A 27,759-nucleotide genomic window follows, 5' to 3' on the forward strand; every position below is an offset into this window, starting at 1 on the left:
GCAGAGGAGACCATGAGCTCTGTTTGAGAAGGTGAAGGAGAATCCGAAGAAATTCTCCTTAGTATGTTAAGAGCAAAGGAGTAACTAGAGGGAGAATAGATACCCTGTAGGATTAATGTGATTTTTGTGTAGAGCATGGTTGAGGTTTTGAATGAGTATGTATCATCTGTTATTACTGTAGAAAAGTCATGGAAGATGAGGAATTAAGAGAATGAAAAGCGATATCTTAGATATCCTTATTACAAAAAGTGCTAGTGATCTTCAAATGGTGGAAAAATCTACAGGATCAAGTGTATCCTTGGACATGATAGGAAGCTAGGAGAGAAAGTGCAGGGGCCCATCAAGAGATATCTACATCATTTTTGGCAAGGATGAGATACTGGAAGACTGGAGGAAAGCAAATGTTGTGCCTTTATTTAAAAGAAGCTGCAAGGTCAAGCTAAGGATCTACAGGCCAATGGGCCTAATGTCAGTGGTGGGGAAGGTTACTGTGTGGGTTAACCAGTGAAGTGAAATACTTTTAGGTATTCCAGAATTTTTGAAAGTGACATTTGAGGAATGTATATTATTTAAAGTCAATAGAATTAGACTTAGCATGGGTCTTGAAGATGTTGGTGGTTTGTCAATTTTGGAAGCACTTCAATGAAGCTGAACTAAATTGTTGCAGTCCACAGTTTAGTAGAGGAAGTGAATATTTGTGCTGATAGATGGAGTGCCAGTTATATGGGCCACTTCATCATAAATGGATTCAGACCTTTTCTTTAATATTCATGCTAGTCATAGTCTTCCCATTAGCTCTAAAGACAGAAGAACTCTGCAAGTCAGGAGGTGAATTACTTGCTACCGAATTCCCATCTTCTGAACTGCAATTGGAGCAACAATATTTGTTTGGCTTGTCCGCAAGTTTCTGCTGAGTGGAGATTGCCAGAATGTAGGTGGTGGTGAAGCTAATGATTGTATTGCCTTTGACTGTGAAAGAGAGTACAAGACATTCTAGAATACAGAACATAGGACAGGGGCAGACAATACCTGTGGCAACCATGGCGCCACATTAAATTAATTCCTTCTGCTTGGCACTGGCATCCAGTGCAGACTCAACATCTAGAAAAGTCCTTCAGGCCAATTAGCAACATGTGGAGATCAACAAAGTTCTGTGTCCACACCAAGCTGTACCAGGTCTGTGTTCTGTCCACACTCTTGTATGGGTCAGAATACTGGCACATGACAAAGAGTGACCTTGCCAAGCCATTGTTCCACACCAAAGGATCCTCCATATTTTATGGCCACGGAAGAACTCCAACCATGCCATACTCCTTCAGTATCATGAAGAGGACATGGCAATAATTATCATGAGGAAAAGTTGGAGATGAATTGGGCACACAATGAGAAAAGAGGCCAGCTCTATCAAGACAGCACTTCACTAGATCCCTGTAGGGCAGAGGGAATGCACGAAACCAAAGACAACTTAGTGCCATACCGTAGAGGCAGAAGTAAGGACCCTGAGCTACACCTGAGGTATGATAGAGAAGGTGGTTAAGGACAGACAGAGATGGAGGACCTTCATTGTTGCCTCAACGCCAGCGGCATAACTGGCAGGGAGTAAATAAGTTAGTTCTGCCTGTAGGTGATTTAGTTAGAAACTTCTATTGCCTGCCACTTGCATAGCAAGGAAGTTAGTTGCTACTCAAGAGTTCGAATCTGGATGGTTATTATGAATACAAATTAATATTACCCAAAGTTCAGTGAGCACTTTCATTTCTGACATGATAAATGGAAAGGTTATCAGTTTGGCAGCCGACAATGTTTGGTCCTGATACACTACCTCGAGAAACACCTGAATGTTTCCCCAGTGGTGAAATAAGTGACCTCTGGCAAATTCAACCATCTCTCTTTTGGGGAGGTATGATCCTAATATTTTAATAAATAGAAATACTTTTTTTGTAACAGGATTAACTTGGTGAAATCAGCCAGCCTCCTGTCATGGCTCAAAGCAACCCAGTGAAATGTGTAAAGCTGTGTCCCCATCGTCTTCTCCATTGTGTTTTCTATTTGAGGTTCTCTTGGTATTTCTCTAGGCTCTAGTCTTCAGGGCCTTACTGTGGGAACTGATCAGGTACTTGAGTGAGAATAGTTTACATGGCAATGTGAGGAAAAAGGAGGAGAATGTGACTGATGGGATTGCAGTATTTTGATAGACTGAATGGGCACCTTTGAGTTACGACAACTGTTTTTAGAATTATACAACTGAACAAATGCCATTCTAATCCCAAGATGTCTCTGCGTATTACTGCAAATGACTCCTTACACGATAGATTTGAAGTAATACTCGATGCCACTGATTTTTGACTGAGGCACGTTTAGACCATAAAACATTGGAGCAGAATTAGGCCATTTGGCCCATCAAGTCTACTCTGCCATTTCATTATGGCTGATCCATTTTTCCCATCAGCTCCATTTGTCTGCCTTCTCCCTGTATCCCTTCATGCCCTGACCAGTCAAGAATCTATCAACCTCTGTCTTAAATATACATACAGACTTGTCTGTCTGTGGCAACAAATTCCACATATTCACCACTCTCTGGCAAAAGAAATTCCTTCTAATGTCCATTCTAAGAGGGCCCCCTCTATTCTGAGTATGTGTCCTCTGGTCTTGCTCTCCCACCATAGGAAACTCCTCTCCACATCCACTCAATCAGGGTCTTTCACCATTCAATAGGATTCAATGAGGTCACCCCTCATTCTTCTGAATTCCATTGAATACAGGTCCAGAGCCATCAAGTGCTCCTCATATGACAAGCTGTTCAAACCTGGAATCATTTTCATGAACTTCCTTTGAACCCTCTCCAGTTTCAGCACATCCTTTCTAAGATGAGGGACCCAAACATGCTCACAATACTCCAAGTGAGGCCCCACCAGTGCTTTATAAAGTCTCAACATTTATCTATATGATGTGAATAGCATTGTTCTGAAAATTGATGGCTACACTGAAAAGATCATGATGAGACATGAAAAATGCTGTTCTTGCAAATGCTCATTTTTACCTGCTGAAGTTATCTGTCCCCCTTTTGGCAAATTGGTGAAGATTTTAGAATATCAGAGGCAAGTCCATTAATCTTTTTTCTCATTACCTTTCCTGACGTTGTATTTAATTCTTTTGTAAAACTTTCACACTGAGTATCAGGTGTTTCTAATTGAAATGCTACTAATTGATCCACAATTATCTTAGCTTCACTTTTCTTTGGGTGGCTTTATTTTAAAAGTGAATAATAACACACTTTATAGTGCTGGAAAAACATTAACATTTTTTAAAGCCCAGAATTCTTCAGTTGGATAATCCAAAATGTTCCAAAATAAATCTTGCACCGTCACAGCTTGCTACTTTTTTTCTCTTTGAAGCTGTTTAAATTCTTTACTGAAATTCTTAAATGCTCCAATGATCTCCTATTTGGCACATGTGCTGGCTTATTGACTTCAGTTGCAGCTGCAGTCATCGGGAGTTTGTGTACTAATCCTGTTGTAAATACAGTGGATTCTGATTAATTAGGACACATCAGGACCAATACATTTTGGCCAATTAAGCGGCTGCCCCAATTAGCCAAAGTCTCATGGAGATAATTAAAAGGTATAAAAAAGACATAACCATTTAACTAAGTAACTACTTGTGTATGAAAATGAAATACAGGATATTGTGTTCATTATACGTACCGTGGGTTACTAAGAACAAACCATATTCTGGAAGAATAAGAACTAGAACTTTTATTTACAACAGCAAACAGCAACCATGTTTCTTACAGTCATGCTTTCTAGATCATTCTGTCATTTCTGCACATGCTCAGAACTCTGTCCAATCATGTTCTTACACGTGATATCACCACATCTTCCTTTCCTTAAAAAGAAAAACAATTTGCAACATTGATCAGAACAAATACATAATTTAACGTGTCTCTATCAGTCTCTCTGGGGGTTTACGAACACAAACAGACCTTCTAAGTGCTTCACGCAGTTCTTGTGCTTCGTTGTTATTTTCATGTTTTGTCTAGTCTGCATCAGTTAACGGAAACTCTGAAGTTGGCTCTTTCTTGAGGTCTTTGAGATTTCTTCTTAACACTGCTCCTTCTTCTGTTTGGACCATGTATGATCTGGGTTGTACTTCAAGTACTGTAGTTTTCTGAATTTCTTCCACTTCCGTTTGTAATGAAGTATGAATCTTCTTTTCATCTAATTCATTCATTAACTGTGTAATCTCTTTTTTATGCTGAGACTTCATCGTTTCAATAAAACTTCTCAATTCCTTCACTTGTGCTTTCACTTCTTCAATTGGATCCTGATTCTTGTCACTCTTTGGCTTCAGATCAGTATGCTGCGTACATACATCTATTGATGCTTCTGGACACATCTTCAGTGATGTTCCTGGAATCATCGGGTGTTTCGGGTCTTTCAACATCATACAATCTCCTCCAGGTGACCCAGCCGGTGCTGATCAGACCCCAGCTTGTGTCCAGATGGCTAGCCACTTATGACTCCATGGCTCCCCTCTTTTGAGCCACAGCCATCTTGAGGCCCTCTCTGCCGCATCGGTGGTACTGCGGATGGCTCTCCTCTTCCTCTCTCCCTCGATGCCCAAAATGCTGAAGGCTCTAACTAAAGAATGGGCTACGAATCCCCTACAACCAACCTCCACTGGGAGACACCTCGTTCTCCATCCAGCCTGCTGACAGTTGCTGACCAGTCCTGCGTACTTGGAGAGCTTCCTTTCAAAGGCCTCTTCCAAGCCATCTTCGCATGGGCCTGTCAGCTCCAGCAGTACCACTTGCTTAGTAGACTCAGACACTAGGACAATGTCTGGTCGCAGGGTGGTGGCTGCGATATGGTTGGGGAACTTCAGCTGCCCTTCGAGGTCCACCAACAGCTGCCAATCCCTTGCAGAGGTCAGAATGCCTGCAGATGTTCTTTTGGCAGGTATTGGCTGCTCCGCAGCTCTGACAAAGGCAATGGTCTGCTTGGAGGGTTGGGACCGCTTCGCCCACTCAACTCCTGCGCTGATGGCTTCAGCGATGGTCTTCAGGACCTGATCATGCCTCCACCTGTACCATCCCTCACCAAGTGCCCTTGCACAGCCACTGAGGATGTGCTCCAGGGTTCCTCGCTTGGAGCACAGTGGGCACGCAGATGACTCTGCCTTGCCCCATGTGTGCAGGTTTGATGGGCTTGGAGGCACATCGTACACTGCCTGGATGAGAAATTGGATGCGGTGTGGTTCGGCTTTCCAATGATCAGCCCAGGTCACTTTCCTCTCAACCGCATTCTCCCATCTTGTCCAAGCTCCCTGTTGCTTCATTCCCACCACCTTGCAGGCTCTCATCTCCTCGACCGGCAAGCTTGGCCTCTGTCCTCCTGCAGAGGTGAGACTGTGATGGAACACATGGCCCATTGATGCATGTGCGTTACTTCCAGAGGGCAAAATTGCAACTCCTGGTTTTGGTGGCAATGCTTTGTCAGATGCTGGTAACGAAGGGATGGGTCTGGGAGCTTTCTTTATGACTTCTTTTCCTTTTGCCGCATTAGAATCAAATTCTGTTCTCTCTTGCTCTTTCATCAAGTCACTGTATTCTGACTCTGTGTCACTATCCAGGACTGATACTCTTTTCACCAAATTCAGTCTCTCACAGGCAGATAAACCCAGTATTGACTGTACATTTTTGGCACCACCACAAATGAAAGTGTGTGCACAATATTTTTGTGTGATACTTTTGCCACACATGTTCCTTTAACTGGAATGTCTGCACCTGAATACCCAGTCACTTTTATATTTGTCTTATGTAACTTGGGTCTTGGCTTTAATGCATTAAACTCAGATTCTGCAAGAACATTTACTTGTGCTCCAGTATCAAGTTTAAACAGAAAATTGTTTTGGTTCACTTGCAATGGAATAGTCCAGTCATTCTTACTTTGTTTGTTTTCACAAAAGCACATCTATATAAAACTAATCAAGTTCATTTTCAAGCACAGCATTTACTTGTTTTATTTTCTTTCTACTTCTGCAACAGCGTGAAAAATGATTATTCTTACCGCAGTCTTTGCACATTTTCTGATACGCTGGACACTGTTTTGGCCAGTGTTGCCGCCCACAGCAATCACATAGTTTATTTTTCTTAGATGACGTCTTGTTCTCTGTCGGTTTTGCTGTGGTTTTATTATTTTATCTAATACGGGTTTCCCCCGCCATCCGAAGGTAGAGTGTTCCTATGAAACGTTTCGTAAGCCGGAAGGTCGTAAAGTGAAGATGCAATTACCATTTATTTATATGGGAAAAATTTGTGAGCGTTTGCACACCCAAAATTAACCTACCAAATCATGCCAAATAACACATAAAACCTAAAATAACAGTAACATATAGTAAAAGCAGGAATGATGTGATAAATACAGTCTATATAAAGTAGAAATACTTTTCCACAATCATTGCCTGCACTGTTCTTTGTAGTGAAAATCTCACGCAAGTGCTCTCCAGTAACCTTTAAGCTATGAAGCTGCCAAATAATACCAAATAACACCCTAAAAATACACAGCCTATATAAAGTAGAAATTATGTATGTACAGTGTAGTATCACTTACGGGAATCGGGAAGACATTGAGCACACTGATGATGGTGTGTTAGGCTGAGTCGTCGGAGGTTGGGGTGGTGCAGTGGCCCCCGCCCTCCGGGCCGCCGACCGATACCAATCCGCGGAGAATGCAGCGGTAGCTGGGATGCACCCAACACATCTTTAAGATTGCCGATTGCATCGCCTCTGATCTGGGCCGACAATTACGTGCCGGGCGGCATCTAATTAATTAGCTTGTTTATTTCGGCTTTTCTCTTAAAGATGTGTTGGGTGCCTCCCGGCTACCGCTGCATCCTCCGCGAATCAGTATCTGTCCGCGGCCCGGGGGTTGGGGTGATGGGACACTGGGGTGTCATCTCATCGTCGATCAGGGCAGGCAGGTCATCTTCTATGTCTGCCTGCCTTGATGTCGAAGGCCAAGGTTCGTCGTCTGCTGTGGTTGATTGGAAGGCTTGGTTGACTGCTTAGCCTCACGCATTCTTCTACCATACAGTTCTTTGTAAGCACTCAAACCATCTTGCAAATATGCCCTAAACCGACGTACCTTTTCAAAATTAAAGTCATGCTTTATCATTGAAGCGAAAATCTCATGCAGTTGCTTCATGTTCATTTCCCGGACGACTTCACTTTCTGTCCATTCGCTACAGTATTCGGTTTTGATTGTTATCCTTTCCTCTTTCAATTGCATCAGCTCTTCATCTATCAGTTCTTGGTCATGGGATGCTAAAACCTCTTCAACATCAACTTCATCAACTTCCACAAGCCAAACTCACTTTGTCCTTACTTCGTTCACCACGATCGAAACGCTTCATTATGTCTAGTTTTACGCTAAATGTAACACCCTTACGAGTACTTTTAGGCTTTTCCGATACAGTACCTTAGAACTCATCTTGCTAACGGCTGCTCACAGGCACATGTTTAAGCAATGCCTATGAGAATGCAGTTCCGAATCAGGGGAGAGTGGCTGCTTGGGGCGCGCGCTGCCTTTTTTCGTAACAGTGAAAACACCTTCTGTTAGCGAAAACCGGGAACTAATGTAGGTCTTCCGTAACGGTGAGGTTTTGTAAAGCAAACGTTCGAAAAGCGGGGGATACCTGTATGTTCGCACTTTCCATCTACGCAGCTCTCAATAAAAAGCTCTTTTGCCCGTGACATCACAGCTTCCAAAGCCTTGCATAGCCTCAAAGCTTTTTCCAGGTTGATGTCTTGTTCTCTGAAGTCTTTCTCTCAGACCATTATCCAAAATGCCACAAACAATTCCGTCTCTAATGAGAGAGTCTGTGAGCTCTGCAAACTTGCAAGTTTTACTGTGGTGTCTCAACTCCATAGCAAATTGATCGATCGTTTGACCAGGTCTCTGCCAACGTTTGAAAAACTTGTACTGTTCAGAAGTCACATTGCACTTTGGTATACAAAATGCGTCAAATTTGTCCATTATCACTTTTAGATTCGAGTTATCTCCATTCTCAAAGGTAAAATGGTTATATACCTCAATTGCTTTGTCACCTATTACGTGGAGTAGAATTGCAGCTTTCATTTCTTCCAATTTTTCATCTGCTCCGATCGCTGATAAATAAATTTCAAAAAGCTGTTTAAATCTTTTCCAGTTTTCAGCTACATTTCCAGTCAGCTGAAGCATCGATGGGGGTTGCAAAACTTCCATTTTTAAAATTGTTAGCACACCAAAACAATTCGTGCTCTTTTTTTTTTTGATTATCTTCGCTTCTCCTGTGTTAGCGAAACGTATTATTCTTCCAGACTGACTTCTGACACCATGTTGTGTTCATTATACGTACCGTGGGTTACTAAGAACAAACCATATTCTGGAAGAATAAGAACTGGAACTTTTAGTTACAACAGCAAGCAGCAACCACGTTTTCACCATACAAGTTTCTCGATCATTCTGTCATTTCTGCGCATGCTCAGAACTCTGTCCAATCACGTTCTTACACGTGACACATGATATCACCACACAGGCCAAATTAGAATGCTACCAATACCTTTAAAGTTTTATAAAACATGATTAGTTCCTGGTGGTTATTGACAAACGAATTCATCTGCCATGTTGTTTTGATTGACTGTAAATGATCAAAATCAGTGTAGACACAGAGTGTAGATATTGGACTGCCTTCATACAATGCCTTGGACAGCTGCATCCTCCAAATCTTGATTTTCATTGTAACATTCAAGACGAATGTCAATACCTTCAAATTTCATCATGATTCCTAACTTGTTTAAATTTTGAAATTGTTTCATTTTCACTCCCAGCCATGTCTGGCATCTCCAAGTCTGAATGCTGGAGACAACGGTAAGCAAAACAGTTCCTAATTGTCTTACCGCTTACTTCTTGCCAACTATCAGTGACAAAAATCACTGCTTTTTAAACACAAACACTCACAGCTGACGCTGCTTAAAACCTAATCGCTCTAATTACAGTATAGTGTCTAACGGCCATACAACTGATCCAAGTTAGAAACTGTTCGGCGACAGTCTCCCGCCCCAATTTAGAAGCATAATGTCCTATATAATCAATGGGAAGCCATTTTCTCAATTTAGTTTTTGTTCTTTAAGAGATATCCCAAACAAATGGCTGCCCCGCTTAACCTGATGGCCTAATTAACTGGAATCCACTCTATTTTTTAATTGGCAGGATATTTAATTTCAACTGTCATAGAAAATTATATGGAATCTTATCCTGGAATATTAAATTGTAGAAATCCAATGTGATAAAATTGATTCTGGTTTATGAAATGTATGTGGCAACACACACAGAATGCTTGGGGAACTCAACAGGTCAGGCAGCATTTATTGAAATGAAAGCACAGTTGATGTTGCAGGTCAAGACACTTCATCAGGACTGGAAAAGGAAGGGAGAAGATGGGGGAGTAGGGGGGAGGACAGACTGGATGGTGATAGGTGAAACCAGGTGCGTGGAGGAGAGGGGCGATGTGGAAAGAAGCCGGGATATGATAAGTTGTATAGGCAAAGAGCGTCAGATAGAATAAATCGTGAGAGAAAGGGAAGGAAGTACAGCACCAGGGGGAGGTGATAGGCAGGTGAGGAGATGAGGTAAGGGGCCAGAGGAGGGAGTTGAAAAAGCAGAGAGGGGAAGGTAAGAAATTACCAGAAGTTAAAGAAATTGATGTTCTTGCCATCGGGTTAGAGACTACCTGGATGGAATATGAGGTAATGGTGCTCCTGCAACCTAAGAGTGGCCTCATCATTGCAGAGGAGGAGGAGACCACGGACTGACATGTCAGAACGGGAATGAGGGTAGAGATTGAAATGGTTGGCTACTGGGAAATTCCAGTTTTTGCAGATGAAGCTGAGTCACTCAAGAAAGCGTTCTCCCAATCTGACTTTGTTTTGGGTTTTATGAAGGTCTCTGTAATTTGTACTAGTTGTTGTTAGCGTCAGAGGACCTGAGACATAAATAAAAGCATAATTTCATGATTGCAGTTCCAGAATCTAAATGTTAATATGTAACCAAGACCAACCATCTGCAGAACTAAATAAAGGAAGTGGGAAGTGAAGATGTTAAAGAATATTTGAGGTTAACTGAGGATCATAAATCCCTCTTCAGTGGGACAAAGATCAAAAGTTGGATTAACTTCCATAATGCAGTGAACTATATTTTTATTCTATTTCCTGATGACATTGGATCGGTATTTGTGTTGTAAACTATTTTTACCTTTAAAACAACAATGACCTGTTTTTCTCCCCCTGAAAGCAATGATAAAATGCTAATTTTTATCCACAATTGTTTGAATGCCAAGGAAGCAATAGGACATGGAGCGAATCTATCCTTGCAAGCAATGAATGACATCAACAATGTTTTTAAAGATTACAGCACCATAGGAACATAAACAAACCACAAAATGATTGCATGTTCCACTTGAAGAGGACATCATTCAGCCTGCTATCTGCTGATTATAATGCTAGCACAACATTTGGGACCGTATGAAAACTTTGCAAGTAATAAGTTTATTTCTGTAAAGTTCAAATAGTGTTCTGAAATACTGAACGGAATAACAAGGCTGAGACCAAAGTTCAATGTAAATGTATTATTAGAAGTACATGTACGTCACCATATGCTACCCTGAGATTCATTTTCTTGCAAGTGTTAAGGGGGGGGGTGATGAAATACATTTTCAGAAAAGCTATACATAAACAAAACAGGGAGACACAGGCCCCCCCCCTCCCACCAGGTCAGGCAGCATCTATGGAAATTAATAAACAGTTGGTGTTTCAGGACTGAAGAATTCTGACAAACACCAAGGTGCAAAAGAAGACGAGCTGTGCAAACAAAAATAAGACTGAGAACATGAGTTGTAATGCTTCTTTGAAAGTGGGTCTGTAGGTTGTGGAATCAGTTCAGAGTAGCAGTGAATGAAGTTGTCCACACCAGTTCAGGGGCCTGACAATTCTAGGGTGATAACTGTTCCTAAAGCTGGTTCTGTGGGACCTGAGGCTTCTGTACCTACTGCCTGATGGTAGTAACGAGGAGGGGGTATGATAGGGACTTTGATAGATGCTGCTTTTTTGTGGCAGTGCTCCATGTAATGTACTTAATGGTGGGGAGGGCTTTGCCTGTGATGGACTGGGCTGTATCCACCATGGTGAGGATCTAAGCATCAAGTGACCGCCACTTGGGCCTTATAGTTATGAACTGGTTCTAAACATGAATCTCACTGGAATTTTGAAGATTGAGGGGGGATCTTATTGAAACATATAAAATCCTAAAGGGATTGGACAGGCTAGATGCAGGAAGATTGTTCCCAATGTTGGGGAAGTCCAGAACGAGGGGTCACAGTTTGAGGATAAAGGGGAAACCTTTTAAGACCAAGATTAGGAAAACCTACTTCACACAGAGAGTGGTGAATCTGTGGAATTCTCTGCCACAGGAAACAATTGAGGCCAGTTCATTGGCTATATTTAAGAGGGAGTTAGATATGGCCCTTGTGGCTAAAGGAATCAGGGGGTATGGAGAGAAAGCAGGTATAGGGTTCTGAGTTGGATGATCAGCCATGATCGTACTGAATGCCAGTGCGGACTTGAGGGACCGAATGGCCTACTCCTGCACTTATTTTCTATGTCTATGTCTATGAACTATTTGACATTGTTCCAGCAGTGTCTGGCTTTGGTGATTGCTGCCAAGGTTCATCAGATAAGGTTCAGAGAGCAGTACTTGAAAGTCTTCCTCCTTAGCCTAGCATTATCAAAAAAAAATTAAATGGCATTTACTTTTTAATGTTGCCATGCAGTATGGGATGACTACCTCACAGAGTTCCCATACTCAGTCGAATGCCTATAGAGGCACTATGGAATGATACTATAAATTTTACTTTTATCTGCTGCTTCTATCAAACTTCTTTGATGTTACAGTTCTGAGAAAATGCTGCTTTAAAATTTAGCAACAACTACTTTTATTTCTCGGCTTCCAAATCTCCAAATGAGAGCTCAGGGCAATGAGGTCAAAATTGTATCAGTTTGTTTAAGAACTTTATAGCAATGGCTGTCGGAGCCTTGGGTCTTGAGCAAGGTTTAATCGACGCTCTTTGTGGATTGGATTCGGTAGTTCACGTTATGATGTGTTTCTGGTTTCTCATAGCTCCTTTCTTTCCTGTTGCTATTCTGAGTGATTTTGGTCAGGGCAGCCTGCAGTTAATAACCGACATAGCACTGGATTGAACTGTGCTGAACTGAATGTACCTGGACACTTCTGATGATGATTTTGTGGACTGGTGTCTTGTATTCCTTTTTTTTTATTTTGCAGTTTGCACGATTTGTCTTTTTTGAGCGTGGGGGAGGGGTCTGATGTTTGTCTTTGAACGGGTTCCATGGTTTCTTTGTTTTGTGGCTGTCTGTGGGGGGGAACTAATCTCAGGGTTGTGTACTGCATACATACTTCGATAATAAATGTACTTTCAATCTTTAATAATTCTTGAACTTAGAACTTTAAACTATACAGAGGTCACATGCATGAGTGTTTTTATGCAAAACTGAAAAGAAAGTATGAAAGGTTATCTATTTAAAATTTCCAGTAAAGTTGTTAAGAAAGGGACAGAAAAGCGGGTATGAAATGCAGATGCTGATCTAAATCAACTGAATAACTTAAGTCCCATATAACCACTGCTCAGACCGCAGAAGAATTTGAAGATTAATTTTTCTGGCGTTAATGCCAATCTTCAGGGAAGGATAAGTGGAAGGAAAACATATTTATAAAGAGCTATTTGTACAGCAAAAGGTGTCCAGATGCTTCATTGGAGTGTTACTAAACCTTATAAGGAAATATTGAGATAATGTCTTAATGAGGAAGGAGGTTTTTGAGAAGGAATTTCAAAGCACAGCCTTGGCAAATGAAGACATTGCTTTCAACTGTGGAGCAATTTAAACCCAGTGGTCCAAAAGGACAGAATTAGAGGATTACAGAGGATTTGGAAGATGGAACTGAAGGAGATTGCAGTGACTGGCAGGGACAAGGATAAGAAAATCAAGGTATTTATGAACTGTAGGCAATGCATGATGCAGAACTATGCTAGATGTATTTGTTGGAATTGTGTGAGAGTTGTTAACTGAAATAGGATATTTAATTGGGGGAAATATTTTGCACGGATGGAGAATAGATTAATAGACAGGAAACATAAAGTAGGAATAAACAGATCTTTTTCAAATTGGCAGACTGAATCTTACATGGCACTTCCGAGCTCCGGAAGATTTTAATCTACAGTATATCTGAGACAGATAAACAGAGTATGATGTACCAATTTTGTTGGTGATGCAAAGTTAGGGTTAATGTGAATTCCTAGTTCTTAGGCATAAAAGTTTGCACTATGACGGTGACAGGTTAAATTCTCATGCCCTTAGGCTGCCCAAATAAATGTGTCACACAATAACCCACAAGGTCCTACTGTGTGCCCCTGCTGGCAAATGTAAAAGACAGTTTTGTGCCAGGAGTTTCAATCATAAAACTGTAGAAATTTATAATTTAAAGTTGTAATAATTTAACTATATTATTGTTTTGATATGACTAGAGTAGGACTAGTTAAGATTTAAGTATCTTTAAAATTTCAAGAGCTTTTGAGCTGGTGTTCCAAATATCAGAACAAACAAATCACTAAGAACACATGGGTTAGTTCATTCATTCATTCATCTGCATCTAAATCTACTAACTAATCTGATTTTACTGAAGTGTCGGAGCAGATCATAGACCAGGCTGTTTGGTCTCATGCACAGTGTGTACGAATTGCTGCCTCACTAGCAGAATTTGGACATTGTCCAGTGAAGAAAAAGGTGAAGGAGCAAAGTTTACTTTTCTTGCTATTACATAGGAAGTTTTTCAGAGGTACAGTCGATGTTTTAGACCGAGACCCTTTGTGACGAAGGGTCTCGGCCTGAAACATCGACTGTACCTCTTTCTAGAGATGCTGCCTGGCCTGCTGCGTTCACCAGCGACTTTGATGTGTGTTGCTTGAATTTCCAGCATCTGCAGAATTCCTGTTGTTTGTGGAAGTTATTCAGTATCAGGTTTAATATCACCAACATATGTTGTGAAATTTGTTAACCTTGCCACAGCAGTACAATGCAATACGTGATAATATAGGGAAAAAAACTCTGAATTACTGTATCTCAAGTACTTAAATAAAATAAGTGCAAAAGCAGAAATGAAAAAAGTAGTGAGGTAGGGTTCATGGTTTCAATCTTGATTCAGAAATTGGATGGCAGAGGGGAAGAGGTTGTTCCTGAATCGCTGAGTGTGTGCCTTAAGGCTTCTGTACCTCTGTCCTGATGGTAACAATGAGCAGAGGGCATGTCCTGGGTAGCAGAGGTCCTTAACGAAACACACCACCTTTCTGAGGCACCCTTCCTTGAAGATGTCCTGGATACTACAGAGGCTAGCACCTAACTGTACAACTTTCTGCAGCTTGCTTCCATCCTGTGCAGTAGCCCTCTTCCCCACACTCCCACGCACCCCCCCCCCCATACCAGATAGTGATGCAGCCAGTCAAAATGCTCTCCGTGATACATCTGGAGTGTTTTAGGTGACAAACCAAATTGCCTCAAACTCCTGATACAATATAGCCCCTATCTTGCTGCCTTTATAGATGCATCAATATGAGGTTAGGTCCTCGGAGATCTTGACGCTCAGGATCTTGAAATTGCTCACTCTTTCCACTTCTGATCCCTCCAAGGACTGGTGTGTGTTCCCTCATCTTGCCCTTCCTGAGGTCCACAATCAGCTCTTTCGCCTTGCTATCATTGACTGCAAGGTTGTTGCTACAACACCACTCAATTCGCTGGTACATGTCGCTCATGTACGCCCTCTTGTCACCAACTGTAATTCTGCCAACTGTGGCTTTATCATCAGCAAATTTGTGGATGGCATTTGAGCTATGTCTAGCCACACAGTCATGGGTGTAGAGAGAGTAGAGCAGTGGGCTAAGCACACATCCCTGAGATGCGCCAGTGTTGGTTGTCAGTGAGGTGGAGATGTTATTTCCAGTTCACACAGGTTGTGGTCTTCCAGTTAGACGTCGAACATCCAATTGCAGAGGGCCAGGTTTTGTAGCTTTTCGATCAGGACACTAGGAGTGATGGTGTTATACGCTGATCTATGGTCAATAGACAGCATCTTGACGTAGGTATTTGTATTGTCCAGGTGAGCCAAGGCTGTGTGGAGAGCCATTGAGATTGCCTCTGCCGTAGACCTATTGTGACCATAGGCAAATTGCAGTGAGTCCAGGTACTTGCTGAGGCAGGAGTTGTTTCTAGCCATGACCAACCTCTGAAAGCATTCCAATACCCTAGATGTGGGTGCTATTGGCTGATAGTCGTTAAGGCACACAGTGCCTCTTGGGCATTGATATAATTGTTGCCGTTTTGAAGCAGGTGGGAACTTCTGATGGTAGCAGTGAGAGATTGAAAATGTCCTGGAATCACCCAGCAGTTGGCACAAGTTTTCGGAGCCTTGCCAGGTACTCCATTGGAGCCTGCCGCCTTGCAAGAGTTCACCTTCCTGAAAGACACCCTAACATCAGCCTCCAAGACAGAGATCACTGGGTGCTGCAGGGATCCTTACAGCTGTAGTTTTATTCTCCCTTTCAAAGTGAGCACAAAAAAGCATTGAGCTCGTCTGGTAGTGAAGCATCACTGCCATTCATGATGTTGGGTTTCGCTCTTAAAAACAAGAGAAAATCTGCAGATGTTGGAAATCCAAGCAACACACACCAAATGCTGGAGGAACTCAGCAGGCCAGGCGGCATCTATGGAAAAGAGTACAGTCGACATTTCATGCCAAAACCCTTCAGCAGGACTGGAGGGAAAAAAATGAGTAGAGTTAAAAAGTGGGGGAGGGGAGGGAAAAACACAAGGTGATAGGTGAAACTGGGAGGGGGAGGGGTGGTCAAGAGCTGGGACGTTGATTGGTGAAAGAGATACAGGGCTGAAGAAGGGCAATCTAATAGGAGAGGACAAAGGCTGTGCAAGAAAGAAAAGGGGGAAGAAGCACCAGAGGGAGGCAATGGGCAGGCAAGGAGATAAGGTGAGAGAGGGAAAAGGGGATGGAGAATAGTGAAGGTGGGGGTGGAGCATTACCGGAAGTTCAAGAAATCGACGTTCACTCCATTGGGTTGGAGACTACCCAGCCAGAAAATGAGGTGTTTTTCCTTCAACCTGAGTGTGGCCTCATTGCAACAGCAGAGGGGGGCCATGCATAGACATTTTGGAATGGGAATGGGAAATGGAATTAAAATGGGTGGTCACTGGGAGATACCGCTTTTTCTGGCAGAAAAAGTAGCCACTCATTTTAATTCCAATCTTCTTTCTCCTCCCCCCCCCCCCCCATCTTTTAACTCTACTCCATCTTTTGTAGGGTTTGCCAGTAAAGCCTGCTGGAGTTGACGTACATGCCACGTCGCTTCCAACTTCGCTATGAATTGTTCCTTTGCTCATCAGGTAGCCCTCTGCAAGTCATACCTGGTTTTCTGGAACAGACCTGGATCGCCAGACTTGAATGCTATCGATCTAGCCCTCAGCAGACATTGAAGCTCCTGTTAGAACGAGTGTGGTTTAGACCAGTAAAGCAGTGGCCTTGTGGGAATGATGCTTTCCAAATGTTAAAGGCGAGGATAAATGGTGGATTTCTTATTTATTTATTGAGATACAGCACGGAATTGGCCCTTCGAGCCTTGCCACCCAGTAGTCCTCCAATTTAATCCTAGTCGAATTATGAGACAATTTACAATGACCAATTAACCTACCAACTGTCTTTGGAATGTGGAAGGAAACCGGAGCACCCGGAGGAAACTCACATGGTCACCGCAAGAACGAACAAACTCCGTAGTGGCAGCGGCAGAAATCGAACCTGGGTCACCTGCCCTGTAAAACATTGTGTTAGCCACCATGCCGTCCTGTTTGATGGTGTGTCATGGTGACTTAGTGCTGGAATTGCTGGAAGTGAGGGCAAGGGGAATGCTAACCTTTCCTGGGGTCTGGGACTGAGGAAAAAACATGAGATTAGAAATGCAGGAAATTAGAACAGGCACAGTCAAGTTCCATTAACTATGGTTCTGTTCTGATGAAGGGCCACGACCGGAAATGATAATATTCTCCACAAATTCTCACAAATTTGAGTGTTTCCAGTATTTTGTTTTGGAATCTTACATTTCAAAGTTCAAAGTACGTTTATTATCTTCGGGATTCGACTCCTCACTGCCAGCCACAAAGCAATGAAACCCCAGAGAACCCATTTAAAAAAAATCCATGAACAGCCAATGTGCAGAAAAATAACAAATTGTGCAAGCAATAAAAGTAAGCAAATAACATTCAGAACTGGTGTTCACAAAAGTGAATCCATGGGCACGAAAACAGTCATGGCCAATCTAGGAGCCAGTTAGTTGCAGGTCAAGCCTCAGTTCAGCACAGAGACAAGTAAACCTCACCGAGCAGTGAGCTGAACACCAGCCCGTCCCTCTCTTGTGGCACTGATACCCTGATCTTTTCCATCTGGCCCGATTTGTTTAAATCAGCTAAACAGCAGACAGTTCCTCACTGTCAGACCCAGGCCCTGCTGCTTCAATATGCTCTCAGGACCAAAACTGTCATCGTGATTCAGCCCATGCGTGATCATTCCAATTTGGTCTGGTGCCTAAATTGGTCAGACCTTGGCTGCTTCCTCGCTCTTGTGCTTGGGGCCCCACTTCCTCGACTCTTTCTCACTTTGGTCCTGCTGCTTCGAATTGTCTCCGAGCCCACTCCACCACCCAAACATTGGCTCGTTCCCCACTCTCGGGCTTGAGCCCTGCTGCCTTGGTTTGGTCCGTACACGCCGTGCCACAACCATCCTGCATCTTCAGGACTTCAGTTCACACAGCAAATATGCCAGATTGTTCAGGCGGTTCAAAAGCTCAACTCTGCAAAGGAAGTTACAGGCTATTGATTCCAGTGATAGATTCCAAGGAAGAAGTGTGATTAATTAAGTTGTTAATGGTTGGTCTTGCTGTCAACAAGCCGAAACTGTGCTTCATCAGTCCCATCTTAAACTGGAATCATTTCCAGCAACTGCAGTTTTTTCTCATTGATGGAAAAATGTTGTCATTTTGCAAGCAATGGTTTGGAAGGCAGAGGCACAGACAGGTGAAGGAACTAGGAAGTGAGTTGGGATGAAATGTAGTCAATACAGCTGTGGGAGTCAGTGGGAAGTGAGATTGATTAGTCTAGGTCCTATGTACTGGAGAGAAAGTTTGTAAACTAATGTAACATCACTGAAGTACCCAACAACAGGTTTCCAAATCAGGCACAATTCCAAACTCAAGTTATGGTAAGAAATTAACAAGTGGACAGAGGAATGGTATACACAAAATGCTGGAGGAACTCAGCAGGCCAGGGAGCATATATGGAAAATTCCATAGATGCTGCCCGAACTGCTGAGTTCCTCCAGCATTTTGTGTGTGTTGCTTTGGGTCTCAAGCATCTGCAGGCTTTCTCATGTAGAGGAATGATATAATCTATCCTATAGCACAGAGAAATCCCTCAGACAGAAATCTTAACAAAGTGTTAGAGAAGCAAGGGATAAACTGGCATTTCAATTTAAGACCTTATTCTGGTCATCTAGGTGTTTTTCATCTGAAGAAACTCTTGGGGAAAATTGTATCCTCAAAGTGTCAAGCCCAACTTGAAACATCTGGAAAGAGGCATAACCTTCTGGGCCCTGCCTACTTAGTTTTGAGTCTGTAACAAAAATGAAAAGCTATGTGTCAGAAATGATCATACCCAGTCGCATCTGGATTGAAGTAGAACAAAGTCATTGTCTCAATTAGCTCAAGATGCTTGCATTTTAAATATGGATGATTGGCTGGTTCCCAAAGATCCCCTCTGCACGTTAAAATATTTTTTACTAATATGAGTATTATATAATTTACCAAATATTTTCAAACAGCATGCTATTTCTTTTTGCATCCACTTAAATTAAATTTTGTGACATTTGTAAGTTCCCCTTAAATCTGGTGAAATTCACTGCAGAGACGCCAAAGGTCTGATTGTAGGCCTGTCTGCCACATCTTCTTTCTCCATTGTTCAGTTCCATTGACTTCATATGGTATTGCTGCAGGTATAAAATCTTTGGGCAGAATGTCTGTTGTGCAAATGACATGTTTACCCAAAGAGGCAGAATGGGCATTCTGATATTAAGAGGGAAGATAGCACTGGACATCCTGCAAAAGGACCTTACACATGCAGGATTTTGAAAGTTAATTATTCTTACAACTTGATAAAAATCTGGACAACTTGTTTTCACTGCTGGTTGAGTGGAATGCAAACTCTTTTCATTAAATTACACTGCATTGCTTGCTAGGTATTTTAAAGATGTAAAGGTGCATTACTAGAGACAAAAATCATTTTTATTTTGCCGAAAGCATTTTTTTTTTCTGATTGAGAAAGTTGTGAAGAGGATGGACCTCCAAGAGGCCCACAATCTCGTCATTGTGTTTGGAGGCTTGTGTGCTTCAATGACCCAGAGAGCTATGTTGGCTGGAGTCAGGGCCTTGTGCTTTTGCCCTTGGTAGGGTCACCCATGCCAAACAGGCCAAAGGGTAGAGGCCAGACTAAGAGCGGTCCACAAGTCCTTCAGATTCAGGAGTTGAGCTCAGGGCTAACAACCCTGACTGGTAACAGAAAATCATTACAGAAACGGCAACGAAGAATCTTTCTATGTCTGCAATTGTATTCCTGAGTCTTGCATTACTGACAATAGTGAAAACTGAGAGGAAGCTACTGACATGACGAAGGAAGCCCTGAACACTGCCAGACATGAAGGACCTTCATTGCTGCCCTAAATGCCAGTGTCGTAATGGGCAGCAAGTTAGAGATAAGAGGGTGGAGACACAGTATCACTTCAAAATAATTAAATTTTGGGATTAAATTTGCTCTGTTGCAGGCTGCAAAATGGAATTGAAATTGCTTGTATTCCTCTGGTTCTAAATGCTAAACTGAACTTTGAATTCATTGGGAAACATCTGGTACTATTTAGCAGATACATACAGGATAGTAAATTTTCACAAAATAGATTTACAGTTTGCTTTCTGTTGGCATTGGCGATCTTTGATGCAGGAGTCTAGCTCAAGATGAAAGCAGTGTTGCACGATGTAAACCAGCCTTGTGCAATATTATCAGATTATTTTCGATTGTGGATTGCCAAAATAAATTTGTATTATATAACCTCCAAATCACTTCTGTGCACTTTGGGAGTTTACGGGGGTGGGGGGGAGCATGAAAATTCAATGATGTGAAAATCTGCAGATGCTGGAAATCCAAGCAACACAAACAAAATGCAGGAGGAACTCAGTAGGCCCAGCAGCATCTATAGAGACGAGTTAACAGTCAACGTTTTGGGCTGAGACCATTTCATCAAGGCTCAATTCAAGAAAAATTCAACAGCATTTTGGTAACATTTACCTCTGACTGTCAACATCTGAGTGGTCACCTTGGCTCTACTCCTTGGACAGGAACCGATTTACCCCTCTTTCAATATGCACCCCACCTGGTAAAGTCCCGTGGACACAGAGATGAACTTTCCCTCACATTTTAACAGATTAAAAGTGACACCTTAATAATCTTTGCTTCTGTTTCTGCTCTCATTTACACGAAGCATGAATTTTGTAGTAAAATTGTTTCTTTTTAATTTGCAACAGAAGGCTACGGTAGACAAACCCTGTTTAAATGGATGAAGAATGTTTTTCATAATTGGCTCCTAGTTACAGCACTTAATCCTTTATTTTGTTTCAATTCTGTACTTTGATCTGTTCCAATTAAAAAGCTTCACTGTACAGGAATCATGAATACCTTAAATGAAGTTCAAAGAATTTTGGCAGCAGTTCCACAGAGAATGCCAGCAACATCTGAAAGTCCTTTGCAGATATTTACTGCAGGTTCAGTTTCACATGGAATGAATGACGCATTTGATAACATATAGGAATGCACCATTTCAATACCAGTTTCACTTTCTCTGCATCTAATCTGGTAAATTGAATTGACAGATTCTGAACCAGAATTGGGTTCAGCACTGACATGTGGCATGAAATTTGTTTTGCAGCAGCAGACACAGTGCAATACATAATAACTTGCAATAAGAATATCTAAAAATAAATAGACAAGTAGTGAGGTTGGGTTCGTGGGCCATTCAGAAATCTGATGGCAGATGGGAAGAAGCTTTTCCTCAAACATCGAGTTTGCATCTTCAGGCTCCTGACAGTAATAATGAGTAGAGAGAGGGAAAGGAGAGAGAATGCTTGGGGTGAGTGGGGTCTTTGATTATTCTGACTGCTTTACTGAGGCAGCAAGAAGTCCTTAGAGGGCAGGCTAATTCCTGTGATGTGCTGCATCCACAACTCTCTGCAGTTTCTTGTAGTCACGTGCAGAGCAGATGCTGTACTTACTGTTGTGCATCCAAACAGAATACTTTCTGTGGTGCTCTGGTAAAAATTGGTAAGAGTTGCTGGGGGTCAAGCTCAATTTCTTTAGCCTCCTGAGAAAGTAGAGGCTTGGTGATCTTTCTCTGCATGGTTGGACCAGGACAGATTGATTATTGGTGACGTTCACACCTAGGAACTTGAAGCTTTCAACCTTCTCAACCTCACAAACGTTGCTGGAGACAGGAGCATGTGCACCGCCCCATCCCCTTTCTAATGCCAATGATCAGTTCTTTTGTTGACATGGAGGGAAAGGTTGTTGTCATGATGCCATGTCATTAAGTTGTCTATCTCCTCCTGTGACTCATCATTACTTGAGATGTAGCTCACTACAGTGGCATTATCTGTAACCTTCCAGATCAGGGGTTCCTAACTTGGGGTCCCCGGACCCCTTGCTTAATGGTATTGGTTCATGGCATAATAAAGGTTTGGGAACCCCTGGTCTAGATGGAGTTAGAGCAGAATCTGGCGGTACAGTCATGAGTGTACCAGGAGCTGAATATCTCTTCCTCACTGACAATCAACACTGGCGCACCTCAGGGATCTGTGCCCAGCCCACTGCTCTGCTCTCTTCATATCCATGACTGTGTGGCTGGGGTTTAACTCAAATACCATCTATAAATTTTCTGATGATTCAACCTTTGATGGTAGAATCTCCAATGGAGTTGAGGGGACATAGAAACATAGAAAATAGGTGCAGGAGTAGGCCATTCGGCCCTTTGAGCCTGCACTGCCATTCAGTATGATCATGGCTGATCATCCAACTCAGAACCCTGTACCAGCCTTCCCCCCATACCCCCGATCCCCGTAGCCACAAGGGCCATATCTAACTCCCTCTTAAATATAGCCAATGAACTGGCCTCAACTGTTTCCTGTGGCAGAGAATTCCACAGATTCACCACTCTCTGTGTGAAGAAGTTTTTCCTCATCTCAGTCCTAAGAGGCTTCCCCTTTATCCTCAAACTGTGACCCCTTGTTCTGGACTTCCCCAACATCGGGAATAATCTTTCTGCATCTAGCCTGTCCAATCCCTTTAGGATTTTATACGTTTCAATAAGATCCCCCCTCAATCTTCTAAATTCCAACGAGTATAAGCCTAGTCAATCCAGTCTTTCATCATATGAAAGTCCTGCCATCCCAGGAATCAATCTGGTGAACCTTCTTTGTACTCCCTCTATGGCAAGAATGTCTTTCCTCAGATTAGGGGACCAAAACTGCACACATACAGGAATTGAGTAGTGCTGCAGCAACAAACTTGCACTCAATGTCAGTGGGACAAGAGCTGATAGTGATTATCCTTCAGGAAGGGTAAGACGAGGGAACACATACCAATCCTCATAGGGGGATCAGAAGTGCAGAGAGTAAGCAGCTTCAAGTTCCTGGGTGTCAAGAGCTCTGAGGATATAACCTGGTCCCAACATATCGGCACAGCTATAAAGAAGGTAAGACAGTGGCTATACTTCATGAAGAGATTTGGTTTGTCAACTAAAACACTCAAACTTCTATAGATGTGCCCTGGAGGGCATTATGACGGGCTGCATCACTGTCTGGTATGTGGGGGGGGGGGGAGAGAGGAGTTGGGATGCTACTGCACAGGACCAAAAGAAGCTGCAGAAAATCTTAGGTACTAGTCGCTGTAGTACCCAAGACATCCTCAAAGAGAAGTGCCTCAAAGGTGGGGTCCATTATTTAGAAATCCCATTCACCAAGGAGATGTCCTCTTCTCATTGTTGCCATTGGGAAGGAGGTATAGGAACCTAAAGGCACACACTCAGTGATTCAAGAACGGCTTCTTCCACTCAGCCGTATGATTCCTAAGAGGACTTTGAACCCATGAACACTACCTAACTTTTTTTAAAATATATGTTATTTCTGTTTTTGCACTATTTTAATGTATTCAATTATATATTTACTGTAATTGAGTTATTCATTTCATGTATTCATTATCATGTATTGCATTGAGCTGCTGCTGCAAAGTTAACAAATTTCGCGACACATGCCAGTGATAGTAAATCTAATTCTGTCAATGCAGCTGGTGTTTAGAATAATCGTACCAGAGGTGTTGTTGCTTCTACTTGTTGATTGAGGTCTGTTAGTCAGAAATTCAAGGATCCAGTTGTAGGAGGCGGCATTAACTTGTTGGATACAGAGTTTCATGAGTTTGTTTGGAATTAATTAATTTATCTTTCATACAGCATGGAACAGACCTTTGGGCCCTTTTGAGCCACACCACCCCAGTAACCCCAATTAACCCTAACCTGATCACAAAGACCAATTAACATATCCAGCATGTCTTTAGATTCTGAGAGAAAACTGAAGCACCTGGGGAAAACCCAGGCATTCTGCAGGGAGGACGTACAGAGACTCTTTACAGCGCATGCTGGAATTGAACTCTGGCACGCCCTGAGTTGTAATAGCATCACGCTAACTGCTAAACAACAGTCTGACGTAGGTGTCTTGTTGAAAGAACCTCTTGTGTTGAAACAAACCTGTTATGAAATTGAGTTCCTTTCCCAACCCCTTTTATTTTTGTTGGATTTTACTGGCCCTATCTGCTCCTCTCCCTCAATTAGTCATAGAACGCTGCAGTACTGAAATAGGCCAAAGAGAAGATCCCATGAAGATAAAATGGAAGATCCCTTTGTGTATGCTTGTGTGTGAAGTGTATACCTTGTATGAAGGGCCACTGGTTTCAGTAGATATCCTGCCTGCCCACTCAGGAGGTAGGTAAGCTTTATGGACAGTTTTAACAGGAGAAGAACATGTTGTGTGGGCTAATACAAGCTGTTGATTTGTAATCACTCATACAGGGACAAAGCCCAAGGCTACTCTTCCTGAGATCTTCAGTTCATTCATTCAAACAAGCTTTACTTAAAAAGTTAAAACACCAATTGAATTTTAAATCTTTTGAGTGTTTCTGAACATCTACTTTCAATTAGTATTGGATGACCAGAAATTGGTTCATGAGTGGAATATTTTGAAAGTTAGGAACACAGGACGAATGTTTAAACTGACCGAGGTTCACCAGATGGAGTCTTGCCACAAATCAGTGGAACTGAGGCAGCACTTAATTACTCATGTATCTTTTAATATTCTATTTTCTTTGAAAATACTCCTGACCATGAACTTTTCAGCTGAAATGTTACTTTCAGTGAAATTAAGAGATTTTTATTACATTTTATTACATTTACACCAATCTACCAATCATTAGAGGATAGCAGAGAGAGAATGGAATGCTTCTTTTCTGTTTTTGATTAATACTGTTAACAACCATCTCAGATATTTCAGGGAAAGGGAATTATGCTTTGTAGACTTGCATGCAATAACTTGCAAATAACTTACAAATAGTAACTAAACTGTGGAGGAAATGTTGATATCAGCAACTTGTTCCTTTACAAGTGCTCGAAGGTTCAGAGCATCGAAGCTCACTTTCAGTAAGTGGACACATCAATTAAAGTCCTAAGAAAGTAGCTTAATTTACTTGAGCCTGAAATTCTTTTGATACTCCTCTCTACTGTTGCCTCCTGCCTTAAATCAACATTTTTAAATCTACCTCTTTTAACGAAGCTACGGGCACGGTCTCAAATAGATAAATGTCAGAAAATTACTTAAATATTTTTGTAAAAATATGTCTAACTTGAAGGTATTGCAGAAAGTGTGAGTATGAAAGAGAATATTTATCAATTAATTGTTCAAAAGATATCAATCTATCTTCTTCAAATAAATCCAAAAAAGAATTAACTGTGCTTTTTGGAATAATTCCTCAAAATATTCATGGTATTTCTGTGTCTGACCAACATGTTATTGCATTTGTTGCATTGATAGCTAGGAGGGCCATTTTGTTGAAGTGCAAGGATACATCGGCTCCCATTTTTGTCACAACGGTTCTCTCAAGTTCTATGTCTTAGTTTGGAGAAAATTAGAAGTCTGACTTTTGAACCTTTATTTGATTTTGAGAAAAGATGGGGCTCATTTGCTCATTATTATCATTTGAGTTAACTGATATAATTTTTCCACGATCTAATTGTAAATTTTTTAGTATATTTTCTTTTCTTGCTGGCGGTTTGATGTTTACTTTTAGAAGCTTTTTGTATGACGCATGACTCCTGGGTTTTACACCTAATGGGTTCTTTTTCTTTTCTCACTTTTCTGCTTAGTAGGTTTTGTTTGTAATCACAAAACTTTTTTTCAATCTTTAAGATAATGTCTTTTTTGAGACATTGTAAGTGTTGTTACTTCAATGTACTCATGTTATTTTTCCTGTATAATATAACAATAAGAAGATTTGAAAAGAAAGAAAAGTGTCAGAATTTTTTTTCTAATAATAGTCCTACAATTCACCTTGGGACATGTTGCTGGAGGTGGTGTTATTTTTCTCAGATAATGAAAGTCCAAAGAATTTTGGTTTAATTTGGTTATAGATCAGTGGATACTTGTGCAGTCACCCCCATTGTAGGGAAGAAAAATTTGTAACTAGGAATATCCAAATTGGTGAATTTAAATTTGTTTATTACTGCCACATGCTCCAATGTACAGTGGAAAAACTTTATTTTGTATGTCATCCATAGAGACCATTACATTCAACAGTGCATTGAGGTAATACAATACAAGGAAAGCAATAACAGAATGTTGAAAGAAATCTTACAGTAACGGAGAAAGTGTGGTGCAGGTAGCCAATGGGGTGCAAAGCCATGACGTGGTAGACTGTGAGGAGAAGAGTCAAGGTTATCATACTATGGGACCATTCAATAGTCTTGTAACAGTGGGACAGAAGCTGCCTTTGAGCCTGATGGGTATGCATTTTCAGGTTTTTGTATCTTCTACCTGATGAGGGAGATGAGAGAATATCAAAGTCAAGTTTATTGCCATATGAAAAGGTGCCATGTAAAACTTGTACCACCAAATGCTGTAACTAACATTCACAAAAAAAAAGCATAAATTATACTAAGTTTTACAAGGAAGAGCACAGTTGGAACAATGTAAAACAAAGTCATTTTAGTGCAAATTGATCAATGGTCATAATGTTGCTAACTTGCAGTGTATAGGGTTTTGGCAGTTGGCTCGAGAACCAAATGGTTGAAGGGAAGTTGCTGTTTGCTTGATGGGGTCTTTGATTATGTTGATTGTTTTTCCAGAGCAGTGAGAAATCTGGACAGTACATGGAGAGGACTCTGGTTTCTGTGATATGCTGAGCTGTGTCCACAACTCTCTGCAGGTTCTTCTTGACTCAGGCAGAGCAATTGCTATACCAATCTATGCATCTAGGTAGGATTGGTGAGGTCAAGGGCAGGGCCGGATTTAGTGGGGCTGGAGGCCCTGATGGACCCCTGCTGCTGTACCAAGCAAAAAAAGGCAAGAACAAGAGCAAAGGTTGTACCGGTCTAAATATCAAAGATGTGGACCAAGACATGGGTTTAGTACAATATGTGGGCTATAAACTTACAGGCCTTAAGAGGGAGGACAGAAAGTAATGCAGATTCTTTGTTTGAAGGACAGCATCTAAAGCACTCAAAAATTGACCTAGGCTTAGTTGGCTTAGTAAAGTTATGAGGGAGACGAAGTATGATGTACCCAATCTTAGATCTTTATTTAGCTATTGCTGCACATACCATAGGCCTTATTTCTCAAACAATGCCAAAGCATTTTTATCTCGGTGTTTTTCTCAACCGTGTGTTCTGAGAAAGTAAAGTGGAAATGAGAGACAAAAAGGCCAAGAGAGATGGCAGTATGGCAAACTAGGAAACTTGACAATACTCCAACAATCTTTTTGAAAAATGAGATCTAGCACATACTAACCTATTGCTGTGCTGTGTGGCTTGCAGAGTAAAGACCACTTATTACTTACTTGGTTTGTCACTGGAGCCTCGGATAGCCAGTCCCCTCTCGACCAAAAACTTCACAACTGCCGCCACTCTTCTCAATACATCCGTACAGTAAACACATTCTGACTTGAACTGTTTTTGCAGTTCTGTATCTATTCTTCCACTGTTAGACGCTCAGTGGCATATTTCTAGTCGCTAAAGCCAGTTTTGAAGATGGACTGACGGTTACCATCACTGAAGATGCAGCATGCAAAACAAAACACACAGCCGGTGGTAGGGGAATATAGGAGCCATTGCCTTGATACGTACTCACCATTTACGAGCTTGCGTTTGAAGTGAAATTTGGAGAAAAAACGTCTCTGCTGTTTGTATA

At 41.7% G+C, this 27,759-nt stretch overlaps 1 protein-coding gene across 2 annotated transcripts in view; it reads left to right on the forward strand.

Annotated features, from left to right (window-relative positions):
- Nucleotides 1-27,759, forward strand: part of LOC140199600 (myosin light chain kinase, smooth muscle-like) — a 356,925-nt gene that overhangs the window by 24,483 nt on the left and 304,683 nt on the right. The gene's annotated exons all lie outside the window — the stretch shown is intronic.

Source organism: Mobula birostris, chromosome 6 (genome assembly GCF_030028105.1).
Source record: "Mobula birostris isolate sMobBir1 chromosome 6, sMobBir1.hap1, whole genome shotgun sequence".
NCBI classification, from domain to species: domain Eukaryota; kingdom Metazoa; phylum Chordata; class Chondrichthyes; order Myliobatiformes; family Myliobatidae; genus Mobula; species Mobula birostris.